The sequence below is a fragment of the Macrobrachium nipponense genome, chromosome 5, assembly GCF_015104395.2.
Source record: "Macrobrachium nipponense isolate FS-2020 chromosome 5, ASM1510439v2, whole genome shotgun sequence".
NCBI classification, from domain to species: domain Eukaryota; kingdom Metazoa; phylum Arthropoda; class Malacostraca; order Decapoda; family Palaemonidae; genus Macrobrachium; species Macrobrachium nipponense.
Genome location: NC_061107.1, coordinates 136,816,750 through 136,836,749, shown reverse-complemented (window position 1 = coordinate 136,836,749; position 20,000 = coordinate 136,816,750). Strand labels below are relative to the sequence as shown.

The 20,000-nt window shown below is 35.2% G+C and overlaps 1 protein-coding gene across 10 annotated transcripts in view; it reads right to left on the bottom strand.

The window, feature by feature from the left end:
- LOC135215658 (syntaxin-1A-like) overlaps window positions 1-20,000 on the bottom strand; it is a 478,239-nt gene that overhangs the window by 202,007 nt on the left and 256,232 nt on the right. The window lies entirely within an intron of this gene.

The window sequence follows — 20,000 nt, the reverse complement described above, 5'->3', positions numbered from 1 at the left end:
TATTTATAAAGCCAGAACATGAAATAAATCTATCACATGAGGTAACGCCCCTGAAGCATTAAATGAAAGGAACCTTAACTAAATATTACAATCCTAGACTGTTCCTAAGCCTGGTCGCCATCGAAGCTAATCAAAGCCATCTAAGGCCCCGTCCACACAGCCGAGCTTTGCTCGACGAACTTTGTTCGATGTGACGTCAGAAGCGGAGAAACCGCGGCAAAGTTCTGACTTTTCTCGCGGTTTCTCCGATTCTGACGTCACATAGGACAAAGTTCGTCGACCAAAGCTCGACCGTGTGGACGGGGCCTAATGAAACACAGCTTCTACAGAAGACTTCCAAACTGGGGATCTCCCTGCGATAACTTCAAACGTCAAAAACGCCACTTCACACAAACAGGTCTGTGACACAGGATTCACGAAGCCTAACGAACAACCCAAAAGCTTTCCTAGGCAGCTTTAAATATACTTAAGAAGCACAGTGCAGGAAGCATCCTACTTACCCGACGTCAAAAGGAAGAAATAAACTGGCCACAACAACAAAGATCTATCTACCTACTACTCTGGAGTTAAAACCACCTCATGTCCTCCTCCCCATTTAAAACTCATCATTGTATCGCTTGTTACAACACCACCACCATATTGGCTTGATAATTTGTGGGAAGACCACCTAGATCCTATTCTAAATTCGTAGTTTTTAAATTCTAGTTCATATAAACGTAGTTATTCTTCAAACAAATGAAAGTAATTAGAGCTCAATAAACTTCAGTTTTTTAAACCTCAGTTTTGTAAAGCTCGAATAAACTTGAAGTTCAAGTGATGAAAAAACGAAAATTTCAATCATATAATGACTATCAATTTATATAATAAACGGCACAACATTACTTGCACAGCGTTCAACACAAAATTTCAACCTGTGATCAGTTTTGCAACATGTTTCGTTCACAAAATTCTTTCTAGTTAAGGGAGGTACCAGTAATCTGAAGAGAAAAGGAACAAATGTACTTAAAATATAAATCGAAAAAAAATACAAGAATAAAAAATGGTTTATAATAAGCTATTACTAACATAGAATATATAACCAGCATATGAAAAATACGAACCATCCCCACAGGAAATCTTTCCACGCAAAACAGCAACGAAACCAACATCTAATGAATCACATACTCAAGGCCCAAGTAAAGAGTTAAGTATATACAGATGAGAGGAAGCTTTGAACAGACGAAGATTCATAGACATCCCTGTAACGTTTTCAACGTCGTTTTCATCAGCTCATTTAACGACAAGGAACTTTTTTGTACATTCCTGACATCTACATTCCTTTCGTTGACCTTTTTTCCAACAATGCATTTAGTGTCTCTCTCTCTCTCTCTCTCTCTCTCTCTCTCTCTCTCTCTCTCTCTCTCTCTCTCTCTCTCAGCTTGATTTTTCAGTACCGGAAACAAAAGAGTAGTGAGGAATACTAGAGAATCTATGATTTATAATGGGCCAAGATGAAATCAACGTTCCACAAGAGCTAACGAGCCTGAATCATGAAGCTAAAGGAACCAGAACCCCAAATAACAATCTTGAGCACGATCTAAACCAGTGGTTCCCAACCCCTGGCACTTTGAGGAACCCCTGAGACAAATTTTCTCATCTCAAGGAATCAAGGAACTCCAATGTGTGTGTATTATATATATATATATATATATATATATATATATAGATATATATATATGTGTGTGTGTGTGAGCGTATGTGTAGATACATATACATATATATATATATATATAATAAATATATATATATGTATAATTTTTTTAACCACAGACCATAAGAGCTTTTGGTGAAGAGCTATGCTTTGTATCAAATACCAGAAACTTGGTAGCACCCGTATATACACCGAAATCCGGGTATACTATCATATGGGCATTGAATATCCAATTGCACCCGACTATGGACTGGGATTACACTGACAACATTTGTTCTATTTTAGTCTTGGGCGTGCAAAGAGCAGTGGGAGTTTTGGTGGTGATAACACAGTCTGTCCTTCTCATAAATAATAAATTTTCAGTATCTGGTGGATTTTACACACACACACACACACACACACACACACACACACACACACACACACACACACACACACATATAATATATATAATATTATATATATATATTATATATATATATATATATATATATATATATATATATACATGATGGGAAAAATCCAATTTTGCGTCGCATTAAACCTGGAATGATTAAACCTTGGGAAAATATTGGAAGGAATCTCAAGTCATCATAGTACATCTCGGGGTCGTCATTCGAAACCACTAGAGGTAAAAGCTGCGCTCTTAACATGCAAAAACGAGAACAAATAATTTAAGACCAAATACATCCCAGCTTGAACGGGAAAATCATGTTGAGTTGAGTTTATTTTCATCAAAAATTGTTCTATTTTTTTCAAAATTGTATAATCCCAACGCTATTCATTTTTGCTACCTAACTGGCTTTATCATTTTAAAGAAAAAAAGAAGTTGGTTATTATTACTATCGTATTATTTGCGACAGACTCCAGTCCGTTACACTAAAGCAAAAATTCGAATACTTATTCCAGTGAAGACGGCCAGCTGTTCGCTGTTTCCTGGGAGAAGAGAAGCCAGCTGTTGCACAGCAAGCCAACTTCTTCCAGTAATAAAGGACTCTGAAACGAGTCCACACTTCACCAGAAGCACATTTGTGTTTAATAAGAACATCTGTGTAAAACTGCAAAACATATTATTGGCAAGAAGCAGCTGAATTAGAGAGGTCAATTTTACTCTGCCAAAACATTCGATTTACGACCGTAATCTAGTGATAAATGCATAAGATGATGATGATGATGATAATGTACCTTATTCATGTGAAACAAACCCACAAGGTTATAAGACTTGATATTGAACCTCCCAAAGAATATGGCGTTCAATAGAAATAAGTGACAGAAGGTAGAGGGAATACAAAACGAAGAGATCGCTTATTAAAGACGAAAAAAAGTAAATTCACAACTTAGTAAAAATGTAAAAATATTAAAATCCAAGGAGAATGTTATTAGGGCAGTGATGCATTGAACCTTCGTTTGAACCTTCGTTTGAACCTATGGAGTTTCATTTACACGACTTCCTCAGGGAGACTGTTCACCAGTCCAACATTGTGAGCAATCAAGGACCTTAAATCATCCTCGTCAGAAACAGATGATAGAATGATGATAAAGAAGAAACAAACGATCACATTCATTGCTAAGAACATATATATACCATCAAAATGAGACAAGGATTGGCAAGGCAGACTCCCCTCTTGGACGTCGGACGTCTAGACAGGAACGACCATTATTGGAAGGACAAGGCGTATTGCAAGGGATCTCAGTAACAGGAATCATGCGGCTACGCCTTGAAGCCTCACTCACTTCAAAGAATATCTTCATAACACTCCCGATAAAAATACACCTCCCCTCAGATTTACAAATGACATGATAGAAATACAACATAGTACTACATCGATTTCTCTAATTTTCTGAGGAGGAGGCATAGCATCTAAACCAATCTGAAGTACAATAAAATCATCAAAACGAATGTCTCAACTTAAAAAATGATACCTCCAATGTCCTAGCTTGAAAACATGATACTGAAAACTATACTCTGTTTTTTTCCATCTGTCCATCCGCCTGTGGTGTTTGCGTATGGTAACACTGCATCCCGGGAGTTTAAATAGTTACGCTGTGTAAGTTTAAGGTAAATAAAAGGATATCTGGGTGTACATTTGCAACTGAAAAGTGTTTTAATAATTTACTGTATGCGAATTACACCGTTAATATGTGAAATATGATATTATTATGAATGTTGAATGTAAGCTGAATGTAACTATCTAAAGCCCAGGACGCAGTGTTACCATACGCAAACACCACAGGCGGGTGGACAGATGGAAAAAAACCGAGTATAGTTATAAGGACAAATGTTATTTTCTACATACGCTTCACAGTCTATTTGACCAAACTCAGATAAAACTGCATGCTGTTTTACCTATCAATTAAAGACACTTTATGGAATGCACTCTGAAAGTTAATTATCAAAATTCCGGAAACTATCAGTCTCAGATTTTTTATAATGTTACCCCTGAATCTTTGCCTAAATCCGGATTTATCCACTCACTTATTTAGTTAACACGAGGCACTGCTACGACAACGTTATCGTACTAAAGCGTATCGTATTATAAAGAATCTTTACGTAATACCTTTTGATAATCACTTCTTTTGATAATCACTTGGAACTAGGCATTTCCTCATCGAAATCACTCATTAAAAACAGATCCATCTGTAAATCTAAGGAAAGCTTAACAATCTATCATAAGCGCCTCAGTGGCGTGGTTGGTATGGTGTTTCCTTCCCACCTCGATGGTCGCGGGTTCGATTCTCAGCCATTCCATTGAGGAGTGAGAGATGTGTATTTCTGGTGATAGAAGTTCACTCTCGACGTGGTTCGGAAGTCACGTCAAGCCGTTAGTCCCGTTGTTGAATAACCACTGGTTCCATGCAACGTAAAAACACCATACAAACAAACAGACAAACAAACTTTCATAATAGCAACAACAGCAAATGACATCCATTCATGCGATTCATACTTCAAGTTGTGTTCAAGAGATAACCTAAAACTGCACATACGCTTAAAGAAAGCGGCAGTTCTTATTCCAACAATGACTTCATAAAAATTAAATCAATACAAGGAGAGTGTTTCAGCAAGGGGAAGGTAATGAAATATTACGATAAAATACCTTAGAGTTTTTTCTGTATACAAATCCGAATCCTCATAAGCCTCTAGCAGAGAGAGAGAGAGAGAGAGAGAGAGAGAGAGAGAGAGAGAGAGAGAGAGAGAGAGAGAGAGAGAGAGAGAGAGAGGTTGGTAGCAGATGATGAGGCTACTAAATGTTTGTTCAAATGCCCAACGTTGTGAATTCCGAGACCTACGAATGCCTTAATCAACAAAATACGATGATTGCTCTCACGCTGAAAACTAATTATAGATCAGCTTACACGAAGCTATAATGTACAGCACACAGAACTGGAATGTGATGAAAGTGAATGTCACTGAAGATACTAAAATCACTTTATAAAAGCTTTGCAAACAAGAGGAAACAGTTGGGACATAAACAACAGCCGTTATGTTTGATGCAAACACACCCGGGTTTTCAGTTAGAGATATATACAGTATTAAAAGAAATATACAATGTTCAAAATCTTGGAATAAAATCTTGACCTGCGTCAACTATTACCAAACCAACAATGAAAATGGATTAGTCCGAAAGATGAAAATATACAACGGACTAAAGTATTGCAACTCTAGAAAATTAAAATCTCATTCTATGAATAAAAGACAGTTTAGCAAAGCCATCACACGGCAGCAGCTACCTTGATTTATAGTACCTTGAAATACTCAAGGATTCTTAAAACACGAATTTTTCAAATCTTGCTAGCGAAACAAAAGTGCTCGAATAATGTAAGCAATGATCTAATCGTCTAACTGCCCTACGTACACATAAGGCCTTATATAAACTTGCAGAAGGAAAAACCACCAACACATCCTATTGAGCGTCACTATTAAATGAGAGAGAGAGAGAGAGAGAGAGAGAGAGAGAGAGAGAGAGAGAGAGAGAGAGAGAGAGAGCAGTATCAATAAATCGTTAAGACCAACATCGGGAGAGACAGAAATCAAGTACGTCGCGATTGCCTGGTAAATATGTGGAGGACAAACACCCACTTTCCTCTCCTTTTTCGACATTTCCCATCCGTCATCGATGACCTCTCCAAGAAGAGGAGACAAAGGTTACACAAGTCGGAGTGACATGATATTATATGGAAAGACATAATGCTCTGAGAACACTACTACTGTTGATTGCTTTGGCTTCGTTGAAAAACGTTATGATATGACTGCAGAAGTATGTATGCGTGCAATTTGCGAAATGGTTCAAAACAAGGGCTCTCTCTCTCTCTCTCTCTCCCCTACTTAACAATGCTCTCCCAACACCACTGTCTTATTTCTGAGAAATCCATGAGAGAAAAATCTATCTTTTATTATTTCATTATAAAGTTAATGTTTGTGACCACCCTAAAGATTCGAGACTCGGGGATTCTTCCAATGACCTTTGGAAACACTTAATCACCGAACTTCAAATTTCCATTAGTATGCCTGTGTACGCATTATAATACATGAAAGATACTAAGTGAATCAAGTCCCTGTTTCCCTTACGAGCACATATGAAAATACATATAATTATATACACACAACTAATACGTAGGTAATTTTGCATGCAAATTGCAATTATTACAAAGCCCCTGAACTGCTCATTGCAGACATCCCTGTGGATAAAACTACGAGGGCTAACACATGTACTAAACTTTGCAGATGCCATATAATCCGACGATTGTTTGTTTGTTTGTATGGTGCTTTTACGTTGCATGGAACCACCAGTGGTTATTCAGCAACGGGACCAACGGCTTTACGTGACTTCCGAACCACGTCGAGAGTTAACTTCTATCACCAGAAATACACACCTCTCACTCCTCAATGGAATGGCCGAGAATCGAACTCGCGACCACTGAGGTGGAACGCAAACGCCATATCAACCACGCCACTGAGGCGCTATATAATCCGACGAGCATTTTTGTTTTCGTTGCAGAAACGCCAGGTTGTGCGTTTGTTGTAATTTGTTGTAGAAAAAACAACTGAGAAGAATCTCTTTCTCTAGTTACGTAACTAGTTTAGGTTTTGTTGCTTTTTCCATTATAAATGGTCTGTAAAAGCATAGATAATCAAAGTTCCAGAAAATTGTAAGCGTGATTGATTACCGGACTAACTACAGAAGTAAACAATCCCAAACAGCCTCAACAACAGCGAGTCAACGAAAATAAGGAACAGACAATAGCAAAAATATCAAGATTAGCGTAAGCATAAAAACATTTCGCAAATACTATAAATAAACGCTGATTACTAAATGTCTCTCACGTTCATGTGTTACGTTTTAAATTTGAAGTGCGTATATAAAGATGATTTTCCTGACTGAAATGTAGCTTATCGATTAAAGTGTAAATAAGAAAGATAATACTGAAATACGTTCTATGATTAGCATAGACAATAACATTTCGTATTGTCTAATAAAATCATAAAAATTAAAGCCAGAATTCACAGAGAGAAGACCCTGGGATCAGACAAAAAAAATTGTTGATTATATACAAACCATTAAAACAACTCGTACATATACGCAACACCACCGGCAACTACTATTATATAAAATCATTACAACAACCCGACACTAAATGATTAATATTCATTACGGAATTTCGCTTTATGCCCAAATCATAGCACCAATGTAGTTCCAATATTTGGCCAAATAAAAGGTTTCGGTTTCAAAAGAAATCGTATTAACAGCGTACTGCAATAAACAACAAAATTAACCCTATTATGACAGGCCTATGTGTGTGTTATCGAATACGCCAAGTTCGAGAAGGAGAAAAAAAAAAGTATTTATGTCCACAGCAGGTATTGAGATTCACGGATCATTTTGATTTTTTTTTTAAATGTCTTGTTAATGAAAATGGTTCATTTTTATCAATGATAAAAAGAAATGTGAATTAAAATGTTACTTTGTGTCACGAAAGGTCGAAAGACCTCGGTTTCCCCCCGATATCGATTACTCCAATTTACCGATTCCTATACAGTTAAAAAGGACATAACATTTGCTGTAACATGTTGCAGTCAGGTAGCTATACACACTCTCTCTCTCTCTCTCTCTCTCTCTCTCTCTCTCTCTCTCTCTCTCTCTCTCTCTCTCTCTCTCTCTCTCTCCTCGAAATTCGCTGCTGGTTAAGCATTCAGTAAAGGAAAGGAAGCTAAACGTGGACAGCCACTTTCTGCTGACAGACAGAGCTATTATATAGTCAGAAGGGGAAGGCAATGGGAGTATAGAGAGAGAGAGAGAGAGAGAGAGAGAGAGAGAGAGAGAGAGAGAGAGAGAGAGAGAGAGAGAGAGAGAGAGAGAGAGAGAGAGAGAGAGAGAATCTTACAGTAAAACCAACGGTAATTCAAGAAGATAACGCTCGATCGAATAATTATAGCACGTCGATGAAATTACTCTATATATAGAGTAATAACAATGAACCTCCTTCTATGACTATTAACGACAGCAAAAAATCGTAGACTAGAAAAACTGAAGGCGCTCCATTCACCTGAAAGTAGTCTTTCAGCCATCACTATATTTCCGTAGAGCTTGTGAACTTTACACGTTGTCTCGGACTGAAATTAGAACGAACCAGGTACTCATACTTCAAATAATACCAACGTAGGATAAACATACTACGTGAAAAAAAAAAAAAAAAAAAACATGTCAAAAGAGACTTAACATTACAGAACAGTACAACTATCTACAAAACACGCAAAGGCTCTATCCATCGACAAGAAACTTGAGCATCGGGCTAAACTTCCTAGGCAAAGCACCTTAACGGGAAGCCAACATATCCCCAATAAAAGTAAATGCACCTATACACTTCTTCCTTGTTTGTATGGTGATTTTACGTTGCATGGAACCAGTGGTTATTCAGCAACGGGACCAACGGCTTTACGTGACTCCCGAACCACGTCGAGAGTGAACGTCTATCACCAGAAATACACATCTCTCACTCCTCAATGGAATGGCCGAGAATCGAACCCTCGACCACCGAGGTGAGAAGCAAACACCAAACCAGCCACGCCAATGAAGTCAATGAAAGTTAAACCAAACCTCACTGAACATGACCTTGCATCATATATACAGCAATATACGCTTGTAGACATACAGCCGACGCAAAAAGACCAACAACAGAACAACCGGCTTTTTAACAACATTCTTATCATCTCTGCTTAAATGCAAATCTCAATCATTTTCCCAGTGAAGCTGGAAAAATGTCTGACGACAAGTTTTACAGAAAAATTTTACTACCCAAGTCATACCTTTTCCTTGATGATGATCAAAGAAAAGTTTTACCTGGATAGATTAAAAATCCAAACTTTCCATATAGTTTGAAATAATAATAAAAAAAATGGTTGGGAAAATTTCCCACTGTATGTAAATCATCTTCTATTTCCAAAATTACATTTCATTCAAATTCCAAAGCCAAATTTTGTAGCAAAAAGCAGTTTTCACCGCCTGATAATAACGTTTCCGAATAACTCGCACAGCATTTTCATCCACATGCAAATCATGACTCAGTGGCCGAACGTCAAAAACATCTGCTTTCTTATCTATTGTTACGGCTAAGACCAACATACCTTAGTAGGGCATTTGCACAAAACATACAACTCAAATGCGAACATCCTGCACTGGAGAAACTGGAGGCACTTTTTAAAAATGACATCGGCCGGGGAGAATTCTGAATAGCCACAAACCCTCTGGGGGAATCCGTGAAGCATTAGACCTAAACTATTGGGGAACAACCTCCATTCAACAACACAGTCCGGCCGCAGCTTTGCAATCTTTACATGAAAAATACATTGAGTCGTCCCCAAAGATCAAGGGAAGGACTGAGTCGTTTTTCGCCAATTCAAGTAAAGTTGCTGTTTTCGTAGACTAAACAATTGTATCTCTGGATCTTAATAATAAAACAATAACGATTATAATTTAACCGAATTGTTTCCATAATTCCAAATACTCCACATGCAATTCGATGGCAATAAGAAACATATTATTCATTTTGCTATCTGTAAGACCCCTGCCATTTAACTGCTATTAAAAATCCCACCCGGTATTTCGATTCTTTCTCTTCTTGCGGTGTCAACACAATAATTGATTTTACTTTCTCTCATAAGTAGTTACTACATACTATACATGCCAGCTCACTGACAACAAACCAAACTGTAAATCTAATTCTCTCTCAAAATAAGTCTAATTGCTTTTCACGTTCCTCCTGCCTTCCGATCTTCAAAAAAAAAGTTCAGTGGGGCTTGGAAGCTAATGTAGTTAGCAAAGTTCCCTTCCCTTAAGCAAGCTATATTTACTATCTTGTAAATGGAGCATGAAGGGCCTCATGTTTACAAATGATAGTACTAGCTGAGCGAAGAAGAGGAAACCGAAGACTACTGAAAGAGCATGAAACTGTTTGTAAGAGGAGACACCAGACAGTGAATGTGAGTAGAATTTACGTTGAGAATGTCAATGGAAACTAAAGCAACAGAACAATGGATGATTATGGATAGTTGAAGGATGGAAGCACAAGATTTGCACAGGTATCTGGAAAAAATGCAATGGATGACGCCGAGTGGAAAGGAAATGGGAATAACTAATCTGGTGAAGCAAGGAAGGCAGCAGGGTGTTCGCAAAAGATCTGGAAAAGATGGGGAGTACTAATGGGAGGTAAAGTAAGAATTTTCAAAAGTAATAACAAGGGTGAATGTTTATTGCATAAGAGAGGAAAATTGCGGAATCTTTTGGCATAAAATACTTGCAAGGCAGATGTGGAATACGAGGGACTGAAAATGTGAGCAAAAAGAAGTTAATTCAATAAGTGGCAGAGAGGTCATCGTGGGCGAAACGATGAACTGGTGTGTAGATGGTTTAGTAATGTGGAGTCACTGGAAGAATAAATGGATAGAACACAGAAAATAATTCGGAGGTGCTGGGCATATGATGTTGAAGTGGTTACTGGAAAGGTAAGGCCAAAGGAAGTGTTTGCCGGATAGGGAGAGTTTAAATGTTTAACATGATGCTGCCAAGCCTTCTAGTTAGTTGTTTAGTAACTTAAATTGTGGAAATTTCCTGCACGAGGGGCTCATCCTTCACTCCACAGGTAATACATGAATATGTACTTGGTACTTCTCCTTTCTATCCTTGAAGTTACTCACGATAGGTGGAACCGCTTACTTCAAAAAAAAAAAAAAAAAAAAAAAAATTATATATATATATATATATATATATATATATATATATATATATATATATATATATATATATATATATATATATAGTCCAAATTGTAACTTTTTGCATCGAATAACAAAACGAGAAAGGAGGAATATAATTCTGAGATGTCGACAGGTATCCACTAAAAGAAATATCGCATAACAACAACAACAACAACAAAAGCAACCATAACAGCTCTAAAAAGACTCAAATTTCCAGACTACCCAAGACCCGATTGGTTAAAGGTTACGAGGTCATCATTTCCTTTGCAAAGAAAACCCAAGACTGACACATAAAGGGATAAGCCTCTTTCCTTTCCCGATTTCCTGCCTTAGAAAGACGGCAGTATGAGGTCATCCTCATTCTTTATCTTCTATTATTATTATTATTACTATTATTATTATTATTATTATTATTACTATTACTATTACTATTAGTACTATTAGTACTATATTATTATTATTATTATTATTACTATTATTACTATTATTACTATTACTATTACTATTATCATTAGTATTAGTATTAGTATTAGTATTAGTATTAGTATTATTACTATTACTATTATTATTATTATTATTATTATTATTATTATTATTATTATTATTATTATTATTATTATCACACCAAGAGATAGTGTATTTTACGAATCAATTCGGTTTTGAAAGGGATCAATAAACAACTTACAATATGAAAAACAACTGTACTGATTTACAGACAATAAGACTATATCCAAATGATTTTGGTGATCTCACAATGCACCCTATGAAGAATATTAGGAGTCGGATGACAAGGAAAATTAAGAAACGATATCATGGGGAAATTACGGATGTTCCATAGGTAGACGAAATGATAATGAGATAGAGATGGCCTGTAAACGTCCTTCGCCCAACCCCTATACGAATAATTAGACTGTTTGGGCAATACAAAAGTTGTTAGACGGCCCAGGTCTTACTTGGACGAGAACTGGCTTGAGATGATGAGTGGGGATTTGTGAAAGATAAAACACAGGAATGATATGAATGGCGGAATTCTACAGGGGACCTTTACGTTACGAGGCGCTGGAGGCGTTGATAACGAGCAAAAGCAGCGAGAGTAAAATTACTACACATTTCACCGAATTTTAATCTTAAAATGGTGACTAACAATATTAATGGCACATAACACAACACTATAGAGAAACCATGTCATGGTACAGAATTTGATTTTATCTGATATCTTTTAACTACTTCCTATTTGGGGCATTCAATCTTTACAGATCTTATATAAAAGGACCTTTTCATCTCAAAAACACTGTGCAGTGACCTTTTAAAACTTAATTTTCATTTCCAGAGAGAGAGAGAGAGAGAGAGAGAGAGAGAGAGAGAGAGAGAGAGAGATAGACGAGAGAGAGAGAGAGAGAGAGGAGAGAGAGAGGAGAGAGAGAGAGAGAAAAAAATTTTTTCCACTGATGTGCAAAATGCAACTTTCACATATGCTAAAGTAAAAATGAATTATAAATGATAGATATTTATAAAAAAAAAAAAAAAAACAAGATTATCAAAAGCAGGGTACGCTATTACATGAAGTTCGTTTTTGAAGATTATACACAAACTAATTTCAACTCATTTGTGTGAGCAAATAGGAAACTTGTAAATTCACCGATTGCCCACAAACATGTAGGTATATATTGGCCTCCACTTATGAGGATGGGATATTCTCATACAGTTCCTCAAACATCACCTGGATGCCAAGTCTCTCCACATCCAACAATAACTCGCCCAATAAAGCCAATGCTTCCTCGGTGTCTGTCAACTTCCTCTCTAAAATTAAAAAAGATATATACAGAGACTATTGATCAAACTACCTCAAACCCACACATAGTACATTAATGTATTTCACCTTCGCAAGACTTCTCACCTGACCGTACATCTACATCTTTGACGTTGACAGGGTTCCTTACTAAGCATGTAATTGACATCTTAAATATTATTTTCATCTCATATGTAACATTCACACTTTACTGCCATTTGGAATTTTGTTTCACAAGCTTAGTAAAGTACTGTACAGAAAAATTGTGGGGGAGACGATTATTTAAACCTAAAACGAAAGGAAGAAGCATAAAACAAATTGGCTAAGGTAGAGAACAGAGCTAGATATGGCCCAATATACTGTAGATCACAATAAATAGAAGTATGATAGCAAGGATATATATACACAAATAATGAAAAATTCAGAGAGAGAGAGAGAGAGAGAGAGAGAGGGGGGGGGCATCGAATACCTTCAGAAACAATTTTGCTCCTATGAAAAGAACGCAAGTCGCCGTCCATTTCTCTCTACAGCAACATATCAATGAAATAAAACGGGAAGAGAAAGAAACCATGTTACACTGTCAAGGGATGTCGTAGCCTTAAAAATGCACCAAGGCATGGCGCAAAATTGTAAATTCAAGAGTGAGTTTACAAAAACCGACAGCAAGAAGATAAGAGAGATTAACTAAATAGAGAAAAATACTAAAATTGGTTACAAACTGGAAGAGGGAAAGGCACACTAAATTCATATATACGAGTGTATATAATATATATGTATATACATACATATATATATACATACATATATATAGATATATATATACATATAGTATGTATGTAATATAGATATATATATATATATATATATATATATATATCTATATATATATATATATATATATCTATATATATATTCTATATATATAACTATATATATAGATATAACTATATAGTTATATATACATATTTTCATATACATATTTATTGTATTACATATATATGTATATGTAAACTTACAACACCGTCTTCATTCCTTCCTTCATTGTTGCCTGCAACCACAAAAACTCTAAACCGACTCATGAGATCCCATCCTTCAATTTTGCATTCGCCTCCTACTTCTTGTCATTAACTGAAGTTATTTGTCATTAAAATCTCTCTTATATATATATATATATATATATATAATATATATATATAATATATATATATATATATATATATATAATACACCCCCTTTATTCCCTAAACTACACAAACTGGGAACTCTTACCTGTTGCCAACGGTGCCCTGTCTGTAAGATGTCACGAGGCTTATTAAGACTACGTAAATATACAAAAATATCATTTATTTCCCAAAGCAATTGGTTATAACAAAGAACAAATGATTAACAAGTCATAATGGCACAAATACCCAAAATCTGCCCATAAAGAAAGCCAATAAGATAACATTCTACCTTCCGGACTAAGGTTACACTCTCAAACCCCAAACAAGTCACATTGTCTAGTATTTGTCAGTTATCAGTTAGAGAATCCCATTCCTAATCAACCATGGAATCGGACCCATCTGTAATAAAGATAATAGTTATATAGACACCCCACGTCACTCTTTTCAAAGTATTTACGTAAAGAGAATATTTCCACACTTCTCTCTCTTTTCCAAAAGGTAACAGATTTTCTAAGTTTTTATAGAACGTGTCTTACCTTTTCGATGGGCGTTTTCTCCCGACACTTCGAACAACCGCTTGTTCTCTCCTTTGCACAAAGAATGCGTCTTCCACAAGTACCCTGAACCAGTAGGCCTGTAATACGCGTACAAACGAATGCACATGCCTCGCAAACGGGGAACGACCTCTGAGACAAGTTGCTTGTTCAGCAAATACCCTTCTCTCCCATGTGAACTTTGCAGTGTACCACCCCTTGTCTCTAGGCGAGCAGAGCTATGTGACTTTATTATTATATCACTTTACTTTTAAACATATTATTAGCCATTCCCTCTCTCACTCTCTCTCTCTCTCTCTCTCTCTCTCTCTCTCTATATATATATATATATATATATATATATATATATATATATATATATATTAATTTGTCATTATATCTATATATATATATATATATATATATATATATATATATATATATATATATATATATATAATATACTGAGATGTATCCGATATCCGCATCCGTGGATTATCTGCATTTTTTATAAATCCGCATCTGCATCCGCATAGACAATTTCTTAATATCCGCATTAGCACTGCGAGCAACATCCGCATCTGTATCCGCAGTGTGAGAATCCGGATATGAGGATGTCATCCCTTGCTGTGTTCAATGGTGCATACTCATACTCATATTGCTAAATTTAGCTGTTTCTTAATACACATTACATGATACACAATTACACATATCATACGGTGTATACTTCTTAAGTAGCTCTGTTACAGCAAATTTAAGTGATTTCATGTCATACACAGCAGTTGTAATCATAAAGGCAGGGTATTGCATTTTCTAGGAAAAACACATTCTTTCTAATGCGAAGAATGGCTTTGAGCTTTATTACCCTTATCATGCAATGAGCGTGAAATAACCTTGTAGTAAGAACAACTAAAACGTCCTTGTATCGCTGTGGCTGTCTGTATTTTCATATGAAAGTATACATACACCTGCATGAGTATCACTTGATGTTTCTACTTTCAATTAATACATCAAAAATTATGTGGCGATACCTAATTTGGATTTGGCAGAGAATCGTCTTTAACAGTAAATATATCTATATTATTTAGATTTACACAGTATCTGCATCCGCAAGGGTATGGTCATCAAATATTTGCATCTGCACTTGCATCCGCAAATTTCAAAAGATTGATATCTGCAGCCGTAAATCCCAATTTCAGACATCCCATAAATCTCTAATATAAAAAAAAAATATATATATATATATATATATATATATATATATATATATATATATATATATATTATAAAAGGAGTCAAAATGTAAAAAGGTAATGATATATTTCAGAAAAAACCCTCCCTCTCTTCACGCAGGTAATGAATGAAAAGGGTTACAGAAAACTGTTATTTATACCAAAAAATTCATTGGGCAGCCATTACATCACTCCAGTTGACAATTTCATCTTTAATGTTCTTAATTGCTGGTTGAAAGAAGTTTTCATCTATAATGCCTTCCAAGTTCCTTTTGAGCGGCTCATAGCGTTTCTTTATTTAAGCAAAGCTGATGCTACCATTTGGCTTTTGAACCGACAATTGCTGCTATGAAACCTAAATGCATTGCTGTATATGAGATATGTAGATGATATACTAACATTTTCGGATAATAGGCGGGGCAATTTCAACGGATTTCTTTCAAAATTAAATGCATTAGCGCCCTGCATCCAATTTAAGTTGAATGGGAAACTGACAAAGATACCTTTTCTCAATGTTTTAAATTAGAGACACGACAAAATACAAATTTACCACATACAGAAAACCAACATTTATACTTTCATACATTCACTATTTTAGTTATCATGACATTTCCCTAAAGACTGGTATAGCCAACAATTTCTCCCTACATATCCTGGAAGAGGATATTGAACTAATCCGTAAACAGGTGTCATCATTACAGCGATCCATAAAGCTAAAAAATCACAAAACAAGACTAGAAAGTCGCCCAACAATAAAATAAAAATCTCACAAGTACAGGATAAGGACACTGACACAGACATTCGGAAACCGTAACCCTTTTGTTTTACCTACCCAAATCCCTTAGCCATATCCCCGATTAACGTCAAACAAAAGCCAGTCCCCAAAGATGCAGGAATATACTAAATCCCTTGCCTCCACTGTGAACAATCCTACATCGGTTTTACAAGTAAATAATTCCCTCAGAAATTAATACAACATAAACGTTCAATTAGGTATGGACAAGAGAACTCAGCTATTTTCAACCACAAAATAAACAGGAATTTGTCACATATAATTCATAGCAGCAATTGTCAGTTCAAAAGCCAGATGGTAGAATCAGCTTTGATTAAACAAATCAGAGCGATAAATCTCTCAAAAGGAGCATGAACCTCAGATATTATAGATATAATCATCTTCCAACCACCAATTAAGAAGATTAAAGAGAAACTGTCAACTGGAGTGATGGACAGCTGACCTCTGGATCTCTTGGAATAAATGCCGCTTTTCTGTAACTCTTCCCATTCATTACCTGCCTGAAAAGAGAAAGTTGTTCTCTGAAATATAGCATTACCTTTCTACATTTTAGCATTCCTATGGCCTCCTTTTATTAGATAGAATCTGTTTTAACAGAAGATATTTCACAGTCTCATATATATATTATAATATATATATATATATATATATTATATATATATATATATATATATATATATTATATATATATTATACGTATATAATACATATAATGTATATATATAGAGACATATGTATTTGTAATAAAATCATATTTACACACACACACACACATTCCTGTTCGATTGTTTGTAGCACAAATGAATTACCTTTTATCTACAAGAAAATGCCGTCGAAAGGATTGGTTTCCCTTTGCCTTACAGTTAGGCATTAGATAGTGCATATGGATATTTTTTGTTTCGGCAGTCTTTCACAGGCTAAACTCACAATTGAGACCTCTGTGGACTCACGTTGTCTACTGAGTAGGAAGACTGCCTCAACACAAAGCCGGAACGATTTAAGAACATCCCTATAATTCAAAATAGACCTTTTTCAACTCCGACATTGAATACTGAACCTCGCAGACAGTCGACATGTGTGAGCGGCAACTTGGTGGAGAATGGCAACCAATGGGGCTAACAATGTCATCCGAAAAAACGTAAATTAATGATTGCTGTAAAGATAACTTACAGCCACGAAATGTAAGGGAGAAAGACTGATGGAGAAAAAAAATGACAACCACATATATATATTTGTGTGTGTTTATAAATATAAAAATGGGTCTTTTTTTTCCTATCCTTTGGAGTACCTTTGAGAGGACTTTTACCTCTCCCTGTCCATACGCCGAGCGTTATTTGGTAAGAATCCAGCGTCATGTGTTGAATGGTCCATATAGCCAGCAGGGACCCTCATCATCATCCAAGTCTCTCCGAGTGGTAACTCTAAAATGACTAACTGGATATCCCCTCAACCAATCGCTTTGGAAAGCTTCCAGCTCGTCCCAACTGAGAGAGAGAGAGAGAGAGAGAGAGAGAGAGAGAGAGAGAGAGAGAGAGAGAGAGAGAGAGAGGCCCAAACTTTTCTTCCCAAAAGTTAAAAAAATGAGCCACATTAATTCAGAAATATTTACATTATTTTCTTTTCACAAAACAACCGAAGTATGATATGCGCACAACGTATTCTATTCACAATTCTTGTTCCACCATACCTCTACATCAGTTTATTTATTCGCATCACTGTAACACAAACCGTCTTCGTTACGTTAAATCCAAACACATTATAAGCATTTTATACATAATATTTTCATCATCCTGCTTTGGAAATTACGTATTATAACTTGCTAGGATTTTTAACGATGGTCATCTTCTTTAGATGTAATTCTAAAGTACATACGAATAATGAAAAAAAATGGGGCGAGACCCAAAAACAATAAAAGATCAATTGGAAAGCCAGAGTATTGAAAATATAATTATATATCTACTGTAAACTTACATATTCTCATCAGCTTTACTATTAAGCACATAATTATGGGAGTTTTGTTTCCCCCCTTAACACACACAATTATATATATATATATATATATATATATATATATATATATATATATATATATATATATATATATATATATATATATTTATTTATATATATATTTAATCTTCGTTGCATAGAAGCTGTTGTGTAAATATACATGCATACGGCAGTTGATCCATGTGTCCTTACGTATTTTTATTGTTCTGTCTATCTATTAACTATTGTATATATATATATATATATATATATATATATATATATATACTATATATATATATATATATATATATACACAGATATATATATATACATATATATATATATATACAGACAATATATATACAAATAGGTTAATAGATCGACAGATAGACAGGTATACATATATTACAGTTTAGCACAGAACAATAGAAATACGTAATGACACATGGATCAACTGCCGTAAGCATGTGTACTTACACAACAGCTGTGCAGCGCGGATCGTGGGCCCACAAAACGCAAAGTAGCACAAAATAATACCACACCCCGGTAACAATGTGAATAGCCAGTAGGTCAACATAAGGTTATTATTATTATTATATTGTTATTATTATTATAATATTATTATTGTTAAAAAATATCCACAATTATATATAAAAAAATATTTCTATGTAAAAATATATAACAACGACTTTCGAACACCTGAACGGTGTTCCTCCTCAGTGAACGTTAAAATGATTACATTTTAACATTCACTGAGGAGGAACACCGTTCAGGTGTTCGAAAGTCGTTGTTACATATTTTTATATAGAAATATTTTTTAATATATAATTGTGGATATTTTTTAACAATTTGTTTTCACGAAACTGTGAATTTCTTAACATTATTATTATTATTATTATTATTATTATTATTATTATTATTATTATTATTATTATTATTATTATTATTATTATTATTATTATTATTATTATTATTATTATTATTAGTGGTGGTGGTAGCAGTAGAAATTATAAAGATGTTCCCATGCCTAAAACACCACGTGAAAATCGTTTTACATATGAATGTAAGTAATCAGCAATTAGTTAAGGAGTATTCATTAAGAGAAGAATATATCTCGAGCGCAAACACTGAAAATTGAGTATATTCGTGTAACAAAATGGTAGGGATGTAGAAAAGCCTCCACCGGAGACGATCAAGTAAAAACTCCATATGCCCTGGGTCGTTTCTTTTACCATTACTTGAATATTGCGCTCCTGTTTGGAGATGGGCAGCCACCAGGCAACTTTATCTTCGAGGGAAAACTATTCGATGTAGTGGTTTCCCGTTTTAATTCGACTGTCGAAGCCTTTATCTTACATATCTTCCGTTGATACGTTTCCATTATGCTTCCATTTTAACTTCATATTACCTTCACTCTTTTCCCGTTTTCTTGTTTTTTTTTAACAATTAATATTTCCAATGGATGTATTCTTGTCAAGGTCCTGTGTCCTCACGTTGAATTATCCCTATAATTCAACAACAGTAAAAACAACAACAATAGGGCACGTTGTAAAGAGCG